The sequence below is a fragment of the Littorina saxatilis genome, linkage group LG14, assembly GCF_037325665.1.
Source record: "Littorina saxatilis isolate snail1 linkage group LG14, US_GU_Lsax_2.0, whole genome shotgun sequence".
Classification (NCBI taxonomy): Eukaryota; Metazoa; Mollusca; class Gastropoda; order Littorinimorpha; family Littorinidae; genus Littorina; species Littorina saxatilis.
In genome coordinates this window covers 24491476-24513975 of record NC_090258.1, presented here as the reverse complement: position 1 = coordinate 24513975, position 22500 = coordinate 24491476, and the positions used below count along the sequence as shown (strand labels likewise).

The 22500-nt window shown below is 41.8% G+C and overlaps 1 protein-coding gene across 1 annotated transcript in view; it reads right to left on the bottom strand.

Moving 5' to 3' along the window:
- The window catches only part of LOC138947409 (atrial natriuretic peptide receptor 1-like), a 74272-nt gene extending 55354 nt beyond the window's left edge, over positions 1-18918 (bottom strand). Inside the window, exon 1 of the mRNA XM_070318868.1 lies at positions 18733-18918. The gene's annotated coding sequence lies outside the window, so the exon portion shown is untranslated. The remainder of the gene's footprint in view (positions 1-18732) is intronic.
- Between the last annotated feature and the right edge of the window lie 3582 nt (positions 18919-22500).

The window sequence follows — 22500 nt, the reverse complement described above, 5'->3', positions numbered from 1 at the left end:
GAGAGAGAGAGAGAGAGAGAGGGAGAGAGAGAGAGAGAGAGCGAAAGAGAGAGAGAGCGAGAGAGAGAGAGAGAGAGAGAGAGAGAGAGAGGGAGGGAGGGAGGGAGGGAGGGAGGGGGAGTGTTAGTGCACTCTTTGGACATGCTACGCCTACAACTAGAATTATATCTTACACAGGTTAAAACTAGGTTATAAGCAGTTGGTGTGAACTACTCGTACTGATGCAAACTGACAGCTCGGCTTCATATTGGCCCTATTTTTGTTCAGTTCTCATGGAGATCGCGCGAGCCGGTTGAGCGAACTCTTTGACACTCCCTCAAACTGACAGTTTAATAGAGCAGCATGGGCAAAGCCATGAAAACACCCTTGCGTGGTGTATATATATATTTGTGGTGAAAACCAGCATGCTGGAAACAGGAGGTGGATTTGTGGATTTGTGACGAAATGTTGACCCTATACTTTGACACATGTCAGTTGGTGCGATGGGGACTCACATGACTTATGTTTGTGGTGTGATGCGCTTCGTTCAATAATGAATTTTCTCGATTTGCTCTATAAATCCCTTAGTGCACTGGGATGTCTCAATAACTTAAATAATAATGATAATAATAATGCATAATATTTATATAGCGCATGTATCCAGGGTTTAACCCTGCTCAAAGCGCTGTACAATCAAATATTACTACGTTCTGTAGGGAAGAAAAGAACAGAAACAGAGATTTAAGTTAAGTAAGGGCAACAGCCGGGGAGAGGATCTGGGGAGTGAAGGAAACTGTGAAGGTTGAAAAGCATGAAGTGGAGTAGAAACAATCAGTTCGTGATAAGGGGTACATTAATATTAGTGTAGGTAAAGCCGAAAGAGAAAGATATTATTTACAAACTGAAAGACAGAAAGAAGTTGCAGGAGCGAAAAAGATAAGAAGTAGAAGAAAAAAAACACCCACAAAAGAGCAAAACAAAATAAACCAAGTAACACTAACAAGGAATGAACACACCACCCCCCTCCCCCGCCTTAATTTTGTTTAACGTTAAAGTGAAACGTATGGAGAAAGCAACGTATGGAGAAAGCAACGTATGGAGAAAGCAACGTATGGAGAAAGCAACGTATGGAGAAAGCAACGTATGGAGACAGCAACGTATGGAGAAAGCAAGAATTATTAACATTGAAGGAAGAAGACACACAAACAAAATTAAAGAATAGGAGATGAAATACAAAGATTAAGGAGGAGAAAGAAAGGACGGAAAAAGGGGAGGCAACAAGAACGTTGCACCCCCCCCCACCCGCCCCCACCCCCCCCAAAAAAAAATAAAAAAGATAAAAAAAATAAAACAAACCCAAAGCCGGATGACAGAAGATCAAGACGAAGCCAATACACATAAGTATAAAATGACGTCCATGTGTTTTCGCCGAGATAGGCTCACAGGTGATAGTTTACCCACGCGGTGTGTTTCCTGTGAGATAGGCTCACAAATTATGTCTCAAACTACGTCTGTCTGTAAGGAGAACTTCCTGTCGACGAAAGCCTTCATCTCATAAACGGCCTGAGCGCCGATGAATTATGATTTATGTTTGCTGTTTTCAACAGCAGAGGTAGAACTGCTTGCGCTGAAAGCTCGCTAAAAGCGTACGAACCAGTTGCCAGATAAACAACAAACAATTCATATACTAAAAAAACAAAACTCACAAAAACCGGCGTCCTGAATTACAAAAAAACATTTATGGGTGCTGGAAATTAACGGTTGCATTAAGTTTGTGGTATGTTTATTGTTTGTTTGTTTGTTGGTTGGTTGGTTGGTTTTTGTTTTTTCCTGAATTAGATTTTCCAAAACAATAAATTTGCTTGTGGTTTTTTAAATTCTTGTTTGTTTGTTTGTTTGTGTGCTTGCCTGTTTGTCTGTTTTTTTCAATGTGTTTGTTTTGTTAACACTTTTAGTTTCGTTGTTACAACAGTTCTCCATCTTCGAACATTGCGACATGAACTTTGTGTTATTACAAGAATATTGTAATAAAGGAAACATCTTTCCATCAGCAACATTTCATGACAAGATTTGATATTTCTGAAACCAACATAAACTTTCAAAGACAAAAATGAATAACTCATTACTGGATTTTCCGATGGCATTTAGTTGCGTCTTTTTTCTGATTTCTTTTATTTGATTTTATTGTCTATGTTTTTTTTTTTAAGACTGAACTTTGTTTTAGTCACAGGATAACAACCCGAATTCCACAGCTCAGACACAACGCATACACTTCTTGGCCGGAGATGTTAAAGTGTTTGTTAAAATATTCGTTTCTTTCGGAAACTAGTAAATAATTTATTCACTCTTTCAACACATCTTAGAGGGCATGTGAAACATGAATGAACCTTATAGCGTTTGTGAAATAACGCTCGGAGGTCGAAAGTGATCTTTTTGTTGCCCAGAGGTAACCGATTTTATTTACAGAAAGCAAGACCACAAAAACCCTCCCATGAGAAATACATAATTCAGAAACGTCATTTTTGCCGGCACACTTAAAAAATCTTTTGCCAGCCCAGTCCAAGTTGAAGATATTAGCGAGGTTAAGCCCCCTGCCTAGTAACGGTACCTTCATGTGAAGACTGAAGTTTCAGTACGGAAACAAGAGCCACTTTAAATTCCTTTTGCTGCAAAGTTTTTCAGACATTCTATTCTGAAAATACTCTTTTCTTTCGCCATTTTTCTTTTCTTTCTTTTCCGAATGTTTCCTTTTTACATTTAGTCAAGTTTTGACTAAATGCTTTAACATAGAGGGGGAATCGAGACGAGGGTCGTGGCGTGTGTGTGTGTGTGTGTGTGTGTGTGTGTGTGTGTGTGTGTGTGTGTGTGTGTGTGTGTGTGTGTGTGTGTGTATGTAGAGTGTTTCAGAGTAAACTACTGGACCGATCTTTATGACATTTTTCATGAGAGTTCCTGGGTATGATATCCCCGGAAATTTTTTTCATTTTTTCGATAAATGTCTTTGATGACGTCATATTCGGCATTTTGTAAAAGTTGAGGCGGCACTGTCACACCCTCATTTTTCAATCAAATTGATTGGAATTTTGGCCAAGCAATCTTCGACGAAGGCCGGACTTTGGTATTGCATTTCAGCTGGAGGCTTAAAAATTAATTAATGACTTTGGTCATTAAAAATCTGAAAATTGTAATTAAAATAATTTTTTTTTATAAAACGATCCACAATTACGTTTATCGTATTTTTCATCATTTTCTGATTCCAAAAACATATACATATGTTATATTCGGATTAAAAACAAGCTCTGAAAATTAAAAATATAAACATATATATGATTAAAATTAAATTTCCGAAATCGATTTAAAAACAATTTCATCTTATTACTTGTCCGTTCCTGATTCCAAAAACATATAGATATGATATGTTTGGATTAAAAACACGGTCAGAGAGTTAACAAGTCGCGCAAGGCGAAAATACAACATTTAGTCAAGTAGCTGTCGAACTCACAGAATGAAACTGAACGCAATGGAACGCAGCAAGACCGTATACTCCCTCGTCAGACCACCGCTCTCGGCAAAGGCAGTGAAATTGACAAGAAGAGCGGGGTAGTAGTTGCGCTGAGAAGGATAGCACGCTTTTCTGTACCTCTCTTCGTTTTAACTTTCTGAGCGTGTTTTTAATCCAAACATATCATATCTATACGTTTTTGGACTCAGGAACAGACAAGGAATAAGATGAAAGTGTTTTTAAATTGATTTCGAAAATTTAATTTTGATAATAATTTTTATATGTTTAATTTCAGAGCTTGTTTTTAATCCAAATATAACATATTTATATGTTTTTGGAATCAGCAAATGATGGAAAATAAGATGAACGTAAATTTGGATCGTTTTATAAAAAAAATATTTTTTTTACAATTTTCAGATATTTAATGACCAAAGTCATTAATTAATTTTTAAGCCACCAAGCTGAAATGCAATACCGAAGTCCGGGCTTCGTCGAAGATTACTTGACCAAAATTTCAACCAATTTGGTTGAAAAATGAGGGCGTGACAGTGCCGCCTCAACTTTCACGAAAAGCCGGATATGACGTCATCAAAGACATTTATCAAAAAAATGAAAAAAACGTATGGGGATATCATACCCAGGAACTCTCCTGTAAAATTTCATAAAGATCGGTCCAGTAGCTTAGTCTGCATCGCTCTACACACACACACACACACACACACACACACACGCGCACAGACACACACACATACACCAAACCCTCGTCTCGATTCCCCCCTCTACGTTAAAAAATTTAGTCAAAACTTGACTAAATGTAAAAAGAATAGAGATGTGCTATCCTCCTCAGCGCAACCGCTACCGCGCTTTTCTGGATTGTTAATTTCCACTGCCTTTGCCACGAGCGGTGGACAGACGATGCTACGAGTGTACGGTCTTGCGGAAAAAATGCAATGCGTTCAGTTTCATTCTGTGAGTTCGACTGAGCTTGACTAAATGTTGTATTTTCGCCTTTCGCGACTTGTTTTTCTTTGGGAATGTGTAATATTTATTCATAAAACTGCCTGCTGCTACAAGTTATGGTTCTTTTTTTATATTTAGTCAAGTTTTGACTAAATATTTTAACATCGAGGGGGAATCGAAACGAGGGTCGTGGTGTATGTGCGTGTGTGTGTGCGTGTGTGTGTCTGTGTGTGTGTGTGTGTAGAGCGATTCAGACTAAACTACTGGACCGATCTTTATGAAATTTGACATGAGAGTTCCTGGGTATGAAATCCCCGAACGTTTTTTTCATTTTTTTGATAAATGTCTTTGATGACGTCACATCCGGCTTTTCGTGAAAGTTGAGGCGGCACTGTCACGCCCTCATTTTTCAACCAAATTGGTTGAAATTTTGGTCAAGTACTCTTCGACGAAGCCCGGGGTTCGGTATTGCATTTCAGCTTGGTGGCTTAAAAATTAATTAATGACTTTGGTCATTAAAAATCTGAAAATTGTAAAAAAAAATAAAAATTTATAAAACGATCCAAATTTACGTTTATCTTATTCTCCATCATTTGCTGATTCCAAAAACATATAAATATGTTATATTCGGATTAAAAACAAGCTCTGAAAATTAAATATATAAAAAATTTTATCAAAATTTTTTTTTCGAAATCAATTTAAAAACACTTTCATCTTATTCCTTGTTGGTTCCTGATTCCAAAAATATATAGATATGATATGTTTGGATTAAAAACACGCTCAGAAAGTTAAAACAAAGAGAGGTACAGAAAAGCGTGCTATCCTTCTCAGCGCAACGAATACCCCGCTCTTCTTGTCAATTCCACGTGCACTGCCTTTGCCACGGGCGGTGGAGTGACGATGCTACGAGAAAACGGTCTTGCTGCGTTGCGTTGCGTTCAGTTTCATTCTGTGAGTTCGACAGCTACTTGACTAAATATTGTATTTTCGCCTTACGCGACTTGTTTTCTTTCTCTTTTTTCTCTTTTCCTCTTTTAATATTCTTTCTTTGTGTATTTTAGTTCGTTAAGGTGTTTGTTTTCTTCCTGGCCTGCAGTGGCAGCCGCAGTGTTTATTACCACTGTAAGGTTCTTGTTACAATTTTGTGTGGAAATGCTATTTTGGATTTACACTTTAACTTTTCTATCTCTCTTTCTCTCTTCTGTCCTTTATTTTCCCTCGCCTTCCCCACTCTATTTTGCTTATGATTAACGTTGTACAGTGGACGCCGCTTAATAAAACCGCGGTTAATAGAGCCAGCCGCTTATAAAAGCCGATTTCAGACGGTCCGGATTTATCACTATATCTTTTGTATTAGAAAAAGCCGGTAATAAACCCAAGCCGCTGCTTATTAAAGCCAGTTTTCGCAGAGAAATCACGTAGTTTGTGACTAAAACTCACATTATCTTGTTCTTGTAATCGCAAAAAAAAAAACAAAAAAAAGTAAATTTTAAGGGGCTTATTGTCCGTCAGGTCTGAATTGCCTATATTGGACATATTGGACATTGTAATCGCTCAAGTCATAGGCCTATTTATGTCCACGCTCACGCGTATCACGAAGTAACCGAGTTCAGAAAAGAATGTCAGACAATAAAACCCTCACGTGTTGAGTTCATAAATGGTGTAGCTTTGATCGCGTGTTGTGTTCATGACTAAAGTAAATCAGTTTACTGTTTTCTATCGGATTGACAACAAGAGGGATTGAATCAAACATGCCGAAAAGAAAACGCCAGGCCAGGATTTGACAACAGACGAGAAACTGGAAATTTACAAGCTTGAGGGAAGGTGCAGCAAACCTGGGGGTGTCCAGGACTTTGCTAACGAACATTTTGATTCAAACAAGTGTAAATGACGAAAGAAAGTGACTGAGTGACGTAAACAAAAGAAAAGATTTTTTTTTCTTTCGAAAATGACGTATTCCTGGACCGCCGGTTAATAATTTGTTTTAGTTATATGAAGTCTTATATCGCGCGCGTATCTCCAGACTCGGACTCAAGGCGCAGGGATCTATTTAAATCCGCCGCTTATTAAAGCCATTTTTCGTCGGTCCAGAAGTGGCCTTATTAAGCGGCGACCACTGTAGTGGATTTTTATTTTATTTTGCTGCTGTTGTTTTTATTATCGTTGTCGTCGTCGTTGTTGATGTTGTTGTTGTTGTTGTCGATGTTTTCGTCGTTGTTATTGTTCCTTTTTTTCTTTTTCTTTTTCTTGTCTGCAATATTTGTCTCTGCCCCTGTGTTACAGTTTGAAACAGTGAAATAAAACTCTGCAAGGCGCATAATATTGTGGCGGTTGGCAAGTGGCGATAGAAGCAGAATCTGAACAGTGCAGCTTATTTTAGTCTGAGAGATACGAGCGAACGTTTCACTATGAAGCGCATTGCAGATTTATGAGCCTTCTTAAAATGATTTACCCGTTAAACTGAGGCACTTTGGAAAATAAGTCAAAACTTTCTGGAGCATTTAAGCTGTTAAACGGAAAAAAGTACTGTTTTAGAGAACAATATTATTGTTTTTGCCATTTTTACTTTTATCGTTCTCTCTCTCCCCCACTGTCTCAATTTTTCTTTTCCCATTGTTAGGTGCGTTCTATCTTTATAAGCATTCTAAATAAGTTGGGAAGAGTTAGTAAGTATGTTTTTGGAGTGAATTGTAATAAAGTATGCATCTGAAATAAATGATAACAGCCTCTAACATCAAACTTGCTCCTTTACGCTGTGAAATCGTTCTTCCCGAGCACCGTTACATACACATGTTAAGGGTGGACATTGATCAATTCATTAAACCTTCAAGTTGAAACTCTGAACCGCCCTCCTCCCACTCTTCCCCCCCTCTCCCTGGTGGTGGCCTTCTTTGTCAATCTGTGTCTCTGTCTGTCTGTCTCTGTCTAGTCTCTCTCTGACTCTCTTTGATAGTCCAACATTTATAAAACGTATCATTAGATTAAACCCTCCCATGGGCGAGGGCTGGATGTAAAAAAGCACCTGTTTGCTTATGCCATTACCCTCGTTAATAAAGAATTTGTCATTGTCTCTCTCTCTCTCTCTCTCTCTCTCTCTCTCTCTCTCTCTCTCTCTCTCTCTCTCTCTGTCTCTCTCCCTCTCTCTCTCTCTCTCTCTCTCTCTCTCTGTCTCTCTCCCTCTCTCTCTATCTATCTCTCTCCCTCTCCCCCCCCTCTCTCTCTCTCTATCTCTCTCTCTCCCTCTCCCTCCCTCTCTCTCTCTCTCTCTCTCTCTCTCTCTCTCTCTCTCTCTCTCTCTCTCTCTCTCCTTGTTCGCTCTTCCAACATGCACATATTTGTCCCGTCCTTGTGCTGACCCCAGATCCTTTTACCGCCTTCGATCACATGACAATTCCTTTGACAGTAGTTGACAATGCCGCAAGGACATCGCGTGAGTTCTGATTTAGCACTTGAGACAACGGGTCTGAACAGACTAATAGTAGCGGGTATAAAGTAGCGGGGGATAATGAACTATAATTGGCCCCAGCTAACACTGGGAAAAAGACAACCACACAAAGGAACCCAGACGTATATACCTACCCAACCCCTACCCCCCCCCCCCCCCCACTTATTCTGCCCGTCTCTTCTCACCTTACACATTCCTCTTCACACGCATACATCTACATACGGACATATACATATATGTATGCGTGTGTCTGTATGTGTGTTAGTATGTATACACATAAGAAATAAGTTTACTTTACATTTGAAAATTGCATAGCTAAAACTTATACCTGACATTGAAACAAATCGAAATAAAAGTGAGATGTTCTCATAAGGCTCTACTTCGGTATGGGATCGTTCTTTGTTGTTCTGGGCAACGTAAAACCCATCGGAAGGTCATTGTGCGTAGGACCCCTACTGGTGTTGATGACTGTCTGACATCGGCGCCTCGTGAAGTGGATGCATTAGTTGATACCATTTTCCCGACCAGGACCAAGATTGTGGAAAAGCACAGGTCCGAAAGTTTGGTTGAGGCAAATTATACCCCATACCATCTCGTTTAGTCTTCTTCTTCTTCTTGTTCTTCTTCTTTCTTCTTCTTCTTCTTCTCCTTCTTCTTCTTCTTCAGCGTTCGACGATGGCTGTGTCTAGATTCTTTGGCCCGTGATGTTGACGAAGTGGGCTGTCATTTCCAGGTCCTGAGAGCTGCCCCATAGCTTGTGGGCCAGACGCGTTTCCTCTCACTGCAGTGGAGTTGGCAGGTCTGCAGGAAGTGGTCACGGTGTCTGGTCCGCCTCTATCTCGTTTAGTCAACCCTGGGAATTGTATTACATGATGCAGCCATCAACATAACGCTCACCTCTTTTTCTCCACACTCTCGCGAGCTCATTAACAAGATTGATGCAGAAATGGCCATCATACCAGGGAACACGATGTTTTGTTTATTGCCACAAGTTCCAGTTAGGTGATTCTGGGCCAACTGCTAGCGCGCCACTTCATGTCTTCGAGGAAGGACGTGTCCTAAGCTGACCAGAAGTTTTGGAGATCTCCCTCAGTCAGTCTTCATCGCGCTGCCTGGCCACTGATCGGACACAGGTGGATCCCAATAATGTTCCTGGTAGTGTCAGTGTTTTTTTGGAATCGATCTCGAAGACGTTGTGGTAGGAACTGGCGATCTTGTCTTATTGAGGCAATGCGAATATTCCACCGCGTTGCATAACTGCAGTGCTTCCAATGTTAGCAAAACATTGCTGAAAGGTGATAGACTGTTGAGATGTGCACGTTTAAAGCACATGCCAGCGCTTCTGGATCATCCCCAGCTTTAAGTCGACCTGGCGTTTTGGTGGTGTCAATCTTGGCATCCTGGCTGTTTCAAAAGTGAGACTGGCAGCAAGCGTGCCATGGTCTCTTTTGGTTGCTGAACACATATCACACATCAGATTTCTCCTGCTTCACTTACACGTGCTACGAGCGCGCATTATGTGTGTCACGTAAAACCTGCTTGTCCCGTGTGTTGAAACAGTCGCAGCATCAAAATAACCACATAACATCTAGGTCAAACATGCTTTCATCAAACTTTTGTGGTTTGATAATCCTAACTCTATAATTGTTCGTGATTTTTTCAATCAAACAATGCAGAATATTTTCGCGTTTCTTTTGTTGCTCGGTATATATATATACACACACACACACAGACACACACACAAACACACACACACACACACACACAACCATACCCACACACACGGCCCCCACCCACTCCCCACACACACACGTACACATACACATTGCCCCCCTCCCACCCCCCACCCCCACCCCCCCACACACACACTCAATCCCCGGCCCAGACAGAATACTGCACGACATTGATCAATTATCCGTGACATATAAAACTCATGACACAGACACACGGTACGATAATATTTCCCCTTCCATTGTGGTGCCATATGGCGTCAGACAAATACGGTCAACAGACAATATGGGGTTTCTGATAATGTGCCAATAATACAAAGAGGCCACTGAAGGTCCATTGTTCAAAGTTCATGGCGAAACTCAGGTTTCTGTGTAGTCGGTTCTGTCAGCTGTGCTGTGTACGTGGCAGTATTAACAGCTATTGTGTTTTCAGCGTAGCAATAGGGTCCGATATTTAGACGAGACAAGTATAATGCCGACGAGTCGAAGACGAGTCGCATTATACTTGTTCGAGTCTAAATATCGGACCCTATTGCTACGCTGAAAATACAATAGCGATTATATAGCTGTTCTGACCTTGATTTGTTGTTCCAAACTTACAAAATGACAATTTTTGCGTCGATGCGTTGATCTCAGGTTTTGATAGCAGACGCCGTTTCTTATGCGCATTAGTTTTGCGCAGGCGCCACACTGACTTTGGAAAAAAACCTCGATTTGACAACACAGCTGTTAAACAGCGTTTTATTAGTTCATTCGTATACAACAAAAAGAAGTTTGAGTTTTTTTAAATTTTGAACAAGACTACTTATGAAGAAGACCAAAACGCAACATCAACGGAAAACTAGAAGCAACTGAAGAACTAGGATGCAACAAGGGGAGGAGAAGAGAACAGCTAATCCGTACAACGCGAGCAGACGACAGCTAAGTTTTCAGTTTGGGTGAATGGCATTTATACTTGTCTCGTCATGAAGCGAATTTTTCAACCTCAGTTATAAACGACTACATGAATGTTAGTGCCATGGGTGGTACATCAATACTTCAGAGGGGAAGTGGGGTATTTAGTGTGGAGTTACGAGATAAGAAAAGCCGAATGCGAAAGTTTGTGTCAGTCGGCAACTATGCTCACACAGGCACACAAAAACGGCTGTTCCGTTTTACTCCCCTGTTTGTACATTTTTCGACTTTGGGCACTTTGTGGTGTTTAGGGACAGAAAATAATTTGTTTAGTCCTGTTTCATCGGGAAGTTAGCAGAAAAGGGTATGCTATCGACATTTGTAAAGCTGAAAAACATTCCCGAGAAGAATTTCAAGTTGTCAGTGTATGCTATTGTCGATTGTTAACATCGTGTGGTACAGATGGGTAAACCGGAACCATGCGTCTTTGGATATTGGCAAAAATGGCCGACTTCCGTAGCATTATGCTTTGATGATGATGTTGAGACCATCCAATCACAGCCCCCGAATTCCCCCACGTGTCCATCAGAATAGCTATATTCATGAATTATTTCTGAATATGCTGACAGATCGTAAATGATGACTAAAATATCGAGAAAAGAAAATCCTGCATGGTGTGTTGTGTGGAACCAGGTTAACAAGAGTTCGGTTTATTTTTGTCTGTAAGGTATTGCGCCAAAGGTCAAACATGTTTACAGTCGACTGTAATTTTTGGGGGACCTTTCGCTCAATATCCAACAGACAAAAATAAATTGCCAGTCGTGTCAGTTAAGAAATGTATTCACACACATTCAACGTTACATGCACTGCATCAATGATGGTTTGTTTGTTTGTTTGTTTGTTTGTTTGTTTGCTTAACGCCCAGCCGACCACGGAGGGCCATATCAGGGCGGTGCTGCTTTGACATTTAACGTGCGCCACACACAAGACAGAAGTTGCAGCACAGGCTTCATGTCTCACCCAGTCACATTATTCTGACACCGGACCAACCAGTCCTAGCACTAACCCCATAATGCCAGACGCCAGGCGGAGCAGCCACTAGATTGCCAATTTTAAAGTCTTAGGTATGACCCGGCCGGGGTTCGAACCCACGACCTCCCGATCATGAGGCGGACGCCTTACCACTAGGCCAACCGTGCCGACCAATGATGGTACGCACGTTCCAAAATCCTATCCTGGTCTTGCAACTGGTGCTCAGGACTTCCATCTTCCTGCCAGTGGCTTCCTTTCGTCCTTCACCACTGCCATTCATACAAGTATCTTCCGATGACTCTGGAAGCCCGTCACACAAAGAAGTGTTGGTTTCCTTTGTTGCTGTTTTCGCAACAAGCCTTTTTTTAAGGACTGGGTTGTTAGCCCAGTGCCCAACCCCCAACCTGGAGGACCAGTGGATTGCGCTTTGTCAGACCTCTACCCTTCGACCTGTCCGGCTTGGGTGACCCTACCAGGAGACGGATCTCCCGCCGGGTCAGCTCTATGGGTCGCTGAGGCACCCAAGCCCTCCGATCACGTCAAGGTGGTACGCACCCGTTACAACAGCACCCAGGATGTTGAGGTTAAGCAGTGTCCAAAGGGAGTTGCATCAAGTTACCCCAACTACTACCCCTTTTCTTCTTCTTCTTCAGCGTTCCACAATTTTCTGGTTACGTGTGAGCTCGTTTGCACATTTGGGTTCCCCACACTATACTCTGAGAGCATAGTCGGCTCACTCCGCTTTCGTTGAGTAGGCATGCTGGGTATTTTCGTGTTTCCATAACCCACCGAACTCTGACATGGATTACAGGATCTTTTTCGTGCGCACTTGGTCTTGTGCTTGCGTGTACACACGAAGGGGGTTAGGTCACTTAGCAGGTCTGCACATAAGTTGACCTGGAAGATCGGACACATCTCCACTCTTAACCCACCAGGCGGCAGCGACCGGGATTCGAACTCACGACCTCCCGATTAGGAGGCCGACGTCTCACCACCACGCCACTGCGCCCAACTACATGTGCACGCTTGGCCAGATCCCGAATCGTTCAAATAGTAAAAAAGTAAATGTTAAGGGGCTTATTGTCCGTCAGGTCTTAATTGCCTATATTGGACATGAATTGGTTTATACGATTCGAGTTTTTACGCCCTCACGGCTTTTGATGTATGCGTGTTTAGGTGGTATCAGCCATCTGCACTTATGGTAGAATGACCAAGATCTTTAACGTGCCATTGTGGTGACACGGGGGTGGGAGATGGATACCGTCTCTGGGTCTGCACATAAAGTTGACCCGTGTCCGTCCCGGCCCGGATTCGAACCAGCGACCTTTCGATCACAAGTCCAGTGCTCTACCACCTGAGCTACCCGGGCCCCACGAATCGTTCAAACAAAAAGGGTTGTGCCTTAAGTACTGTTCACATGGCAGACTTGCAACCAACGTTCCTCCAACTTTCAAGCGGTTTTAGCTGGTGGCAGGTCAAATCAAAATCGCTGCCCATATGAACAAACAGCACAGACGCGCAAACTAGTTTGTAGCGGCAATTCTCGCCAGACTGTACCATTCGGGATTTTCGTTGTTTTCGTTGTTTTCCTGAGAAGGGAAGTAACTGCATTAGCGTGGGTTGGCGAAAGCTAACCAATCAGACTCAGTAAGCGCGATAAGAAAAGTCTGCGCAACATCTTTGACAAGTCACGGCCATGTCGAGCAGAGCTCAACTGAGTTTTGGAGTCGCTGCTGAATCTGGCCTACATCGTACGAACATCGCCGGGGCCGTTCACATGGTAGAGTTTTCGCCGACTTGACCTCGGCGACTCGAAAAAGATTTTCAAACGACTAAAGTTTGGGAAAAGTTGGTTGCAAATCTACCATGTGAACAGCACTTTAGTCAACTGCAAGGTCGAGAGATGCAGAGGAAAATCACAGACATATACGTCGCAGTGGTATTCGTATAGACATATTACACATTATTAGCTAATGGTGACACTAGGGGGTCAAACAGTTTAGGTCCTGTTATAACAGCATCATGTCCTGCCATCAATGGTATATATATGCATACCATTCAATCCGAAACAAGCATACTAATCGGCAGAATCGGACGTAACCGTGTGCACAGCCGATTTCTATGCGAAAACTGGAATAGTTTCCGAAAATAACACCAACAATGGCGGTCAATGGGAATACGTAGGCTGGTCGAGCAACATAAGATTTTTCTATTTATTGACATGATAACTGTTTATGTTTATGTATTTTCTTTGTTGTACTTGTGTCAATAAAATATATAATTATTATACGTTTGGCCTTGCTCAATAAATAAGAAACAAAAGACGATTATGCTCCCCCTCGGACCGACACAAAATCTCGTCTGTCAACAACCCATCAAGCATCTTATTATTGTCTTCTCCTTGTTTATGACTTAGTCTTTTATGGGAGCAGGGTCGTTAGCGAGGATACGTACCCTAACAGTACATTGTACATTATATAAAACAAATATTTGTGTTTCCTCCTAATTCGATTGGTTGGTGTTCTTTTTATATTTAGTCAAGTTTTGACTAAATATTTTAACATCGAGGGGGAATCGAAACGAGGGTCGTGGTGTATGTGCGTGTGTGTGTGTGTGTGTGTGTCTGTGTGTCTGTGTGTCTGTGTGTGTGTGTAGAGCGATTTAGACTAAACTACTGGACCGATCTTTATGAAATTTGACATGAGAGTTTCTAGGTATGAAATCCCCGAACGTTTTTTTCATTTTTTTGATAAATGTCTTTGATGACGTCATATCCGGCTTTTCGTGAAAGTTGAGGCGGCACTGTCACGCCCTCATTTTTCAACCAAATTGGTTGAAATTTTGGTCACGTAATCTTCGACGAAGCCCGGACTTCGGTATTGCATTTCAGCTTGGTGGCTTAAAAATTAATTAATGACTTTGGTCATTAAAAATCGGAAAATTGTAAAAAAAAATTTAAATATATAAAACGATCCAAATTTACGTTTATCTTATTCTCCATTATTTGCTGATTCCACAAACATATAAATATGTTATATTCGGATTAAAAACAAGCTCTGAAAATTAAATATATAAAATTTATTATCAAAATTAAATTGTCGAAATCAATTTAAAAACACTTTCATCTTATTCCTTGTCGGTTCCTGATTCCAAAAACATATAGATATGATATGTTTGGATTAAAAACACGCTCAGAAAGTTAAAACAAAGAGAGGTACAGAAAAGCGTGCTATCCTTCTTACCGCAACTACTACCCCGCTCTTCTTGTCAATTTCACTGCCTTTGCCATGAGCGGTGGACTGACGATGCTACGAGTATACGGTCTTGCTGAAAAATGGCATTGCGTTCAGTTTCATTCTGTGAGTTCGACAGCTACTTGACTAAATATTGTATTTTCGCCTTACGCGACTTGTTTTTGTTTTTTAAAGCTAAGATATGAAGATAACTCACACATGTGAAACTACTAAATAATAATCCTCCTCCTCCTCCTCCTCCTCCTCCTCCTCCTCCTCCTCATCATCATCATCATCATCGTCGTCGTCGTCATCATCATCATCGTCGTCGTCATCGTCGTCATCGTCACCATCGTCACCATCATCGTCACCATCATCATCATCATCATCATCATCATCATCATCATCATCATCATCGTCATCGTCATCGTCGTCATCGTCGTCGTCATCATCGTCGTCATCGTCGTCGTCATCATGATCGTCGTCGTCATCGTCAGTATTGTCATCGTCAGTATTGTCATCGTCATTAGCAGCAGCATCGTCGTCGTCGTCCTTCTTCTTCTTCTTCTCTGTCCCTCTCTGTTTCTTTCTGTCTGTCTGTCTGTCTGCCTCTCTCTTTGGCTGTCTGTCAGTGTGTGTGTCTGTCTGTCTGTTTCTGTCTATCTGGCTCTCCCGCCTCTCTCTCTTTCTCTTTCGCCCTCCCCACCTCCCTCTCTCAGTCTTTCTCTCTGTCTCCTTGTGTTTCTATTATTTTGTCTCTCTCTTTCTCTCTGCCTGTCTCTCTTTGTCTATCTCTCTGCCTGTCTCTCTTTGTCTATCTCCACCTCCCGGCTTTGGTTAGTTGTGACCACTACAGTTTGTGACATACCTTCTGATACATGACAACATAATAGTACTGCCTGGACATGGCGTGTTTGACGAACAGCTTGAAAACAGCTGTGCTCGAAAACTAATTAAGTCTCTGGTGCACGATTTGACGTATCAGTGACTCAAATATCCTTCGCCAAGACACGCACTAAAGCCCACAACGCCCTACTCGCAAAAAAAAAAAAAAAAAAAAAAAAAAAAAAAAATGTGTGTGGGTGAGGACTTCTGTACCCAGGATAGATAGAAAACATATGTTTCGATTATTTGCTACAGGCATCCGATAACACTATTCTCCGTGACAATGCGACTTTCCACGCGAGCTTCAAGACGAAAAGGAAGTTGAGAACTTCACCTCCCTTGATTTCTCCTAGATGAGACTTTCTACAGAAAGATACCTTCTTCTTCTTCTTCTTTGTTCATGGACTTAGACTCCCACGTTCACTCATGCTTTTAGCACGAGTGGATTTTTACGTGTATGACCGTTTTTACCCCGCCATTCCGGCAGCATACGCTGATTTCGGGGGAGGCATCCTGGGTATTTTCGTGTTTCTATAACCCACCGAACTCTGACATGGATTACATGATCTTTTCCGTGCGCACTTGGTCTTGTGCTCGCGTGTACACACGAAGGGGGTTAAGTCACGAGCAGGTCTGCACATAAGTTGACCTGGGAGATCGGAAAAAAACTCCACTCTTAACCCACCAGGCGGCAGCGACCGGGATTCGAACTCAGGACCTCCCGATTAGGAGGCCGACGTCTTACCACCACGCCACTGCGCCCGTCAGAGAAAAGATACCAATTGATTATCCTCGACAGGCTGTCTTATAAGCTACTTGTTACGGAGGGGGATACTGAACCAGGTGATAAACAAATGTAAGCCAAGACTTACCTTGTATTACAGATCTTCACGAAATCCCCAAAAGCCCTGCTCGCAAAAAAAAGTGTGTGTGTGGGTGTGTAGAGTCTGCTAGGACTTTTGTACCTAGACGGAAAATGCATTTGTTTACTTTCTGTTAACGATATTTACAGTGGCATTTGCACAAGCCCACATTCGAGAGGACAAAAACTTCTGTGCCCAGGAAAGATGAACAAAATATTTTTCGATTTTTTGGTTACCGGCATTTACAATGACATTTGTGCACAAGCCCATGCATATACGAGATGACAACGCGCTTCGATATTTACTTCGCTTTGTCTAGTATGTTTAAATTGTAAGCGCTGGACCGCAACGCAACTTGTTTTCTTTAATGAAGAAAAACATCGATCAGAAATGAGCGCATTATTGAGACGGATGGTTGATAAAAACATCGATCGGAAATGAGCGTATTATTCAGACGGATGGTTGATAAAAACATCGATCGGAAATTAGCGCATTATTGAGACGGATGGTTGATAAAAACATCGATCGGAAATTAGCGCATTATTCAGACGGATGGTTGATAAAAACATCGATCGGAAATGAGCGCATTATTCAGACGGATGGTTGATAAAAACATCGATCGGAAATTAGCGCATTATTCAGACGGATGGTTGATAAAAACATCGATCGGAAATGAGCGCATTATTCAGACGGATGGTTGATAAAAACATCGATCGGAAATGAGCGCATTATTCAGACGGATGGTTGATAAAAACATCGATCAGAAATTAGCGAATTATTCAGACGGATGGTTGATAAAAACATCGATCGGAAATTAGCGCATTATTCAGACGGATGGTTGATAAAAACATCGATCAGAAATTAGCGCATTATTCAGACGGATGGTTGATAAAAACATCGATCGGAAATTAGCGCATTATTCAGACGGATGGTTGATAAAAACATCGATCGGAAATGAGCGCATTATTCAGACGGATGGTTGATAAAAACATCGATCGGAAATGAGCGCATTATTCAGACGGATGGTTGATAAAAACATCGATCGGAAATTAGCGCATTATTCAGACGGATGGTTGATAAAAACATCGATCGGAAATGAGCGAATTATTCAGACGGATGGTTGATAAAAACATCGATCGGAAATTAGCGCATTATTCAGACGGATGGTTGAGACAACAACCAGGATTACACGTGTTTGTGTCAAAATGAGAGCTCACTTTGTGATGAATTTCGATTTTATCTTTGGCTATGTAATCATTTCACGAACATTGCATGTTGAATTACCCACACGGAAACCAGAGAGAGAGAGATGATGATGGTGATGATGATGATTGAACTTTATTTTTCAAGGATAGAGGTTTAAGGCTACGCCTTTATTACAACCGGTCCTTACTTCTAATACAAATTTCTAATAAATGATAAATAATTAAAACCAACCGGAAAAATAAGCAAACTAAACAAATCAAATAGGCAATCAAATAAACCACAATATGACAAAGTAAGCATACACAAAAATAAAAATAAAAGAGAGAGGAAGAGAGAGAGAGATAAACAGAGAGAGAGAGAGAGATAAACAGAGAGAGAGAGATAAACAGAGAGAGAGAGATAAACAGAGAGAGAACAGAGAGAGAGAGATGAACAGAGAGAGAGATAAACAGAGAGAGAGAGAGAGAGAGAGAGAGAGAGAGAGAGAGAGAGAGAGAGAGAGAGAGAGAGAGAGAGAGAGAGAGAGAGAGAGAGATCGGCAGACAAAGATGGGGAGACAAAGAGAGAGGGAGACAGAGAGAGAGAGAGAGGGAGACAGAGAGAGAGACAGAGAGAGACACAGAGAGAGAGAGACAGGGAGAGAGAGAGAGAGAGACAGAAAGACAGACAGACAGACAGACAGACAGAGAGGGAGACAGAGAGGGATAACGAAAGATTGGGAGAGGGAGAAACAGAGAGAGCGAAAGAGAGAGAGAGAGAGAGAGAGAGAGAGAGAGAGAGAGAGAGAGAGAGAGAGAGAGAGAGAGAGAGAGAGAGAGAGAGAGAGAGCGAAAGAGAGAGAGAGAGAGAGAGAGAGAGAGAGAGAGAGAGAGAGAGAGAGAGAGAGTCAACATGTGTGCCTGTGTGCTTCCTATCTGTCTCGTATAACTCAGTATTATTTGTTCCTCTGACACTCAACATTTTAAAATCAGAAAAATAATAATATCAGAAGATTCGTACTCACTCAAGCCTCACGCTTCGGCAGCATCACCCTTTCGCATCATCCTCGCTACAAATAGTTATCACACACCAGAAGCTATTCGTGTAGTCCACAATAATTCAACTAGTACCGTATGTCACAAGAATATTCCCACAGACAATAATACACTAAAATTAATGACGTTACCTGGGCGGACTCCAGAACATAACTGGACACCTGTTGTGGCGGGGCGGTCCTATACAGAAGCCGAAACAGAAGAGGGGTGGGGTGGAGAGGGGGGGAGGGGGGAGGGGGGAGGAGGAGGGATCTGTGCAGTGGCTTCTGCTAGACTTGGTTCAGTGCTGCGCGCAAGCAGAATGTTATTTCCAGCCCCCGTCAGGCCGAACGGCACGCATCAAACATCTGTTGCTATCGCTGAAGGGGTCTAATAGAAAATTATTCATGTCATCCATGTTAGAGTTTGGTGGGTTATAAAAATACAAAAATACCCAGCACGACCCCCCCCCCCCCCCCCCCCCCCGAAAAAAAAAGAAAAAAGAAACAAAGCGGCGTATGCCTGCCTAAATGGCGGGGTAAGAACGGTCGGACAGGTAAACACGTGGGAGTTTCAGAAAACGAAAATATAATTATGTCGTGTTTCTATAAGTTGTGCAGTAGTGAATACTCTTGGTTTTACTGAGGCACACTTTTCCACGTGACATTGTAGGCCAATCACTAGCGAGGGGTGTGTCTGAAACACGTGGACAAGGAGCACGTGAGAAAGTTAAACGGCCTCCATGGAATTGAATTGAATTGAATTGAACTTTATTTGACAAGGATTAAGGTTTAAGGCTACGCCTTTTCTTCCAACCTGTCCTTGGGACGCATAGACACACAATTATATAATTGAAAAATTAAAAATTAAAAAGTTAAAAAGTTAACCAACAAAAAAAGGAGGTCGGAAGCAAGAGTAAGCACTCTTCCACTACACATATAAACCCTACATAGTTATTTCCAGAGTTATTTCATTCGAAACAATGTGGGTGCGATTCCTCAGGGTGCCCTTTTGGGAGGCGCCCGGGTGGAGGATTTGGTGCTTTTTATGTTGAATTCCTCGCGACACTTGTGTACACAAAAAAAATAAATAAATAACAAACGTTTTTTCAGTCCCAAAGCGTTCCGAAACTCAACACGCAATCCTCCAAGTAAATCAAGAATGACAGTGGGTGTCCAAGATGTATGTTGATCGTCTTGCATGAGACCTTACATGCACTGTATCCTCACTGGTGACAGGAAGCGCAATAGTCTGGTGTCGGCCGTCTAGCGATAAGGTTCGAGGTTCGAATCATGGCTGGGCTTGACGTGTTAAGCGAGGAGATTGTTTTCTCCGATCTCCCAGGTCAACTTTTATGCAGAGCTACTTGTGCCACCAACACCCCCTTTTGTGTGGGCACACAAGCACAAGGCCTTGGCTCCTAAAATGCATGTCAGAGTTCAATGGTTTATAGGTTGTGTATTTGTTCTCCGGTATAGGGGTGTGTATAGGATTCGGTCGATATGTTTGTTTGTTTGTGTTCGCATATAGATCTCAAGAATGACCGATCGTCACCAAACTTGGTGAACAGGTTCTATACATTCCTGAGACGGTTCTTACAAAAATTGGGACCAGTCAAGCACACGGTTAGGGAGTTATTGGTGGATTAAAATTATACAAGGACTTAGAGAGGGACATATTCATGGTCAAAGGGAAATAACCATTCTCACTCAGTCACTGCCACCAACTGAGAAGGTTATTTCCCTTTGACGGGGGTGTTTTTCCTACCTCGGAGGAATTTCTTGTTTTTCTCTAGATTCCTCTGTTTTGCTTTAGCCTCCCCCCCCCCACCCCCACAATTTGTCCTTTTGGTTTATTATTGTCACGTCAACCATCATGAAGATTTGTGACCCTCCACCACGAAATGAGTCGCATGTCACCTTGCGCGGTTCTGCGCTAGGCTTAATATAAGTCCGGGGAGTGTCTGGTAACAGTGTGAGGGTCACCTTAGTCACAGGCTTATAACTCAAACAGTTTTTGCTCTTTTCTAAAACGGTTTTCACCACTGGATAGAGCATAAAAAACTCTTTATGAAAATGTAAAAATATGAAAATCATGCAAAGGTGACATGCGACTCATTCCGTGGTGGAGGGTCACATTTGTGTGATGTTGTATTGTTTGGGTCACGTACAATACGCTGCTGCGTGAGTTCGTGTCCTAGTGTCATACCGTCACATGTTTCATGTCATGTAGTTTGAATACATTTTGTTTAAACCAATTGGTTATAGAATATGAAACTACCCAGCATGCATTCCCAACGAAAATGGACTGTGATTGCATAAAATGGTGAGGGCACATAAACCACGCTCGTGCAGAAAAGCAACAACTTCAGAAACAAAAGAGTGCACGTGGGAGTCGCAACCCGCGAACGCAGAAGGAGTGGTGTCCTGCTGGCATGGGTCTTGTTGTTGTGCTACGTCGTTTGTCCGTCACCATGGCACGTTGCAATCTGTTGGTACTTAGTCCTTGGTCAGTTACTAACAAGAAATGTTTTTTTAATTTTTTTATCGCTGGAATTAACCGATATAACGGCACGCAGAAAACCTGACTGATCAAAGCGTGTCCTTAAACTAGATCACTAAACTAACTCCTGGGTTTCTCTTAATATGGCCGTGTTTCGTTTTGTATGGTAAACAGTCAAAGGAGGATTTTTGAATGGCTAAGGAAACGCCATCATTAAAGAAAAATAATCCGAAGTAAACAAATCTAAGCGGAACTGCACGTGGTTGGCCTTTCAATCTGTCCCGTTTGTTTTGAATTTAAAAGTTCAAGGTTAAACGCCTGTTTGTTCCATTTGTTGTCGTCCTAGGAAATCGACTGATATTTTATTAGGGCTGTTAGCCAATCACAATGAACACAGTTCTAAAAAGCAAGTTCATTCTTCTTGTTCGTAAAACTCCACCCAAAACAACAACAACAACAACACAGAAAGAAAACAAATCAAAAAAATGACAAAGAACCAAGCATTGCAAGTTTATGGGATGTCCAATTAGCAAAACGACTCATTCACAAGAACCTTAATTGATCAATCTTTTCAGTTGACGACTAACATGCGCAACAGAAAATAAATATGATTCAACATAAAAAAAATTCTTGCTCGTTGTAACAATTAGCAAATTTAACATTTGGAATGGTACTATGGGATATTATAAGATGTTTGGTGACTTGTTGACAGACCAGCTTTTTTGTTGGTCCAAGGGGACCATATCGTCTTTTGTTTCATCTTTATCGACCAAGGCCGAAGGCCGCGGTTGATAAATATGAGACAAAAGGCGATATGCTCCCCGAGGACCAACAACAAAATGCTGGTCTGACGACAAGCCACCAAACATCGTTTTTGTCATCATTTTGGTTGTGCAACAAAATGCACAATAACCCAGAGGGAGACGAATTTTTAGAATCCAACTCCGGGCCACAAAGCATCGTCACAGTAGCTCGAGATAACACGTCAACCTTGTATGTGACGTCAAACGTAGCTTGTTGACGCTTTTCTTCCAGTCTGAAAATGTACAGAGCTGCGATCATACCTGTGAATTCAGTAAGTGTTGAGCATATTTCTTTTCTTTTAAGTGTTTATGACTTTTCGTTGTGGATTTTGCGATTACAGAGATAAGTTGCAAATTGACCATGAGTCGCCGCGGTAATTATCAACATTGATTGGGTCTTTGAGAGTGAATGCTTACAATCGTTGTCCTCGAAAACACAAATCCAAAGCCACG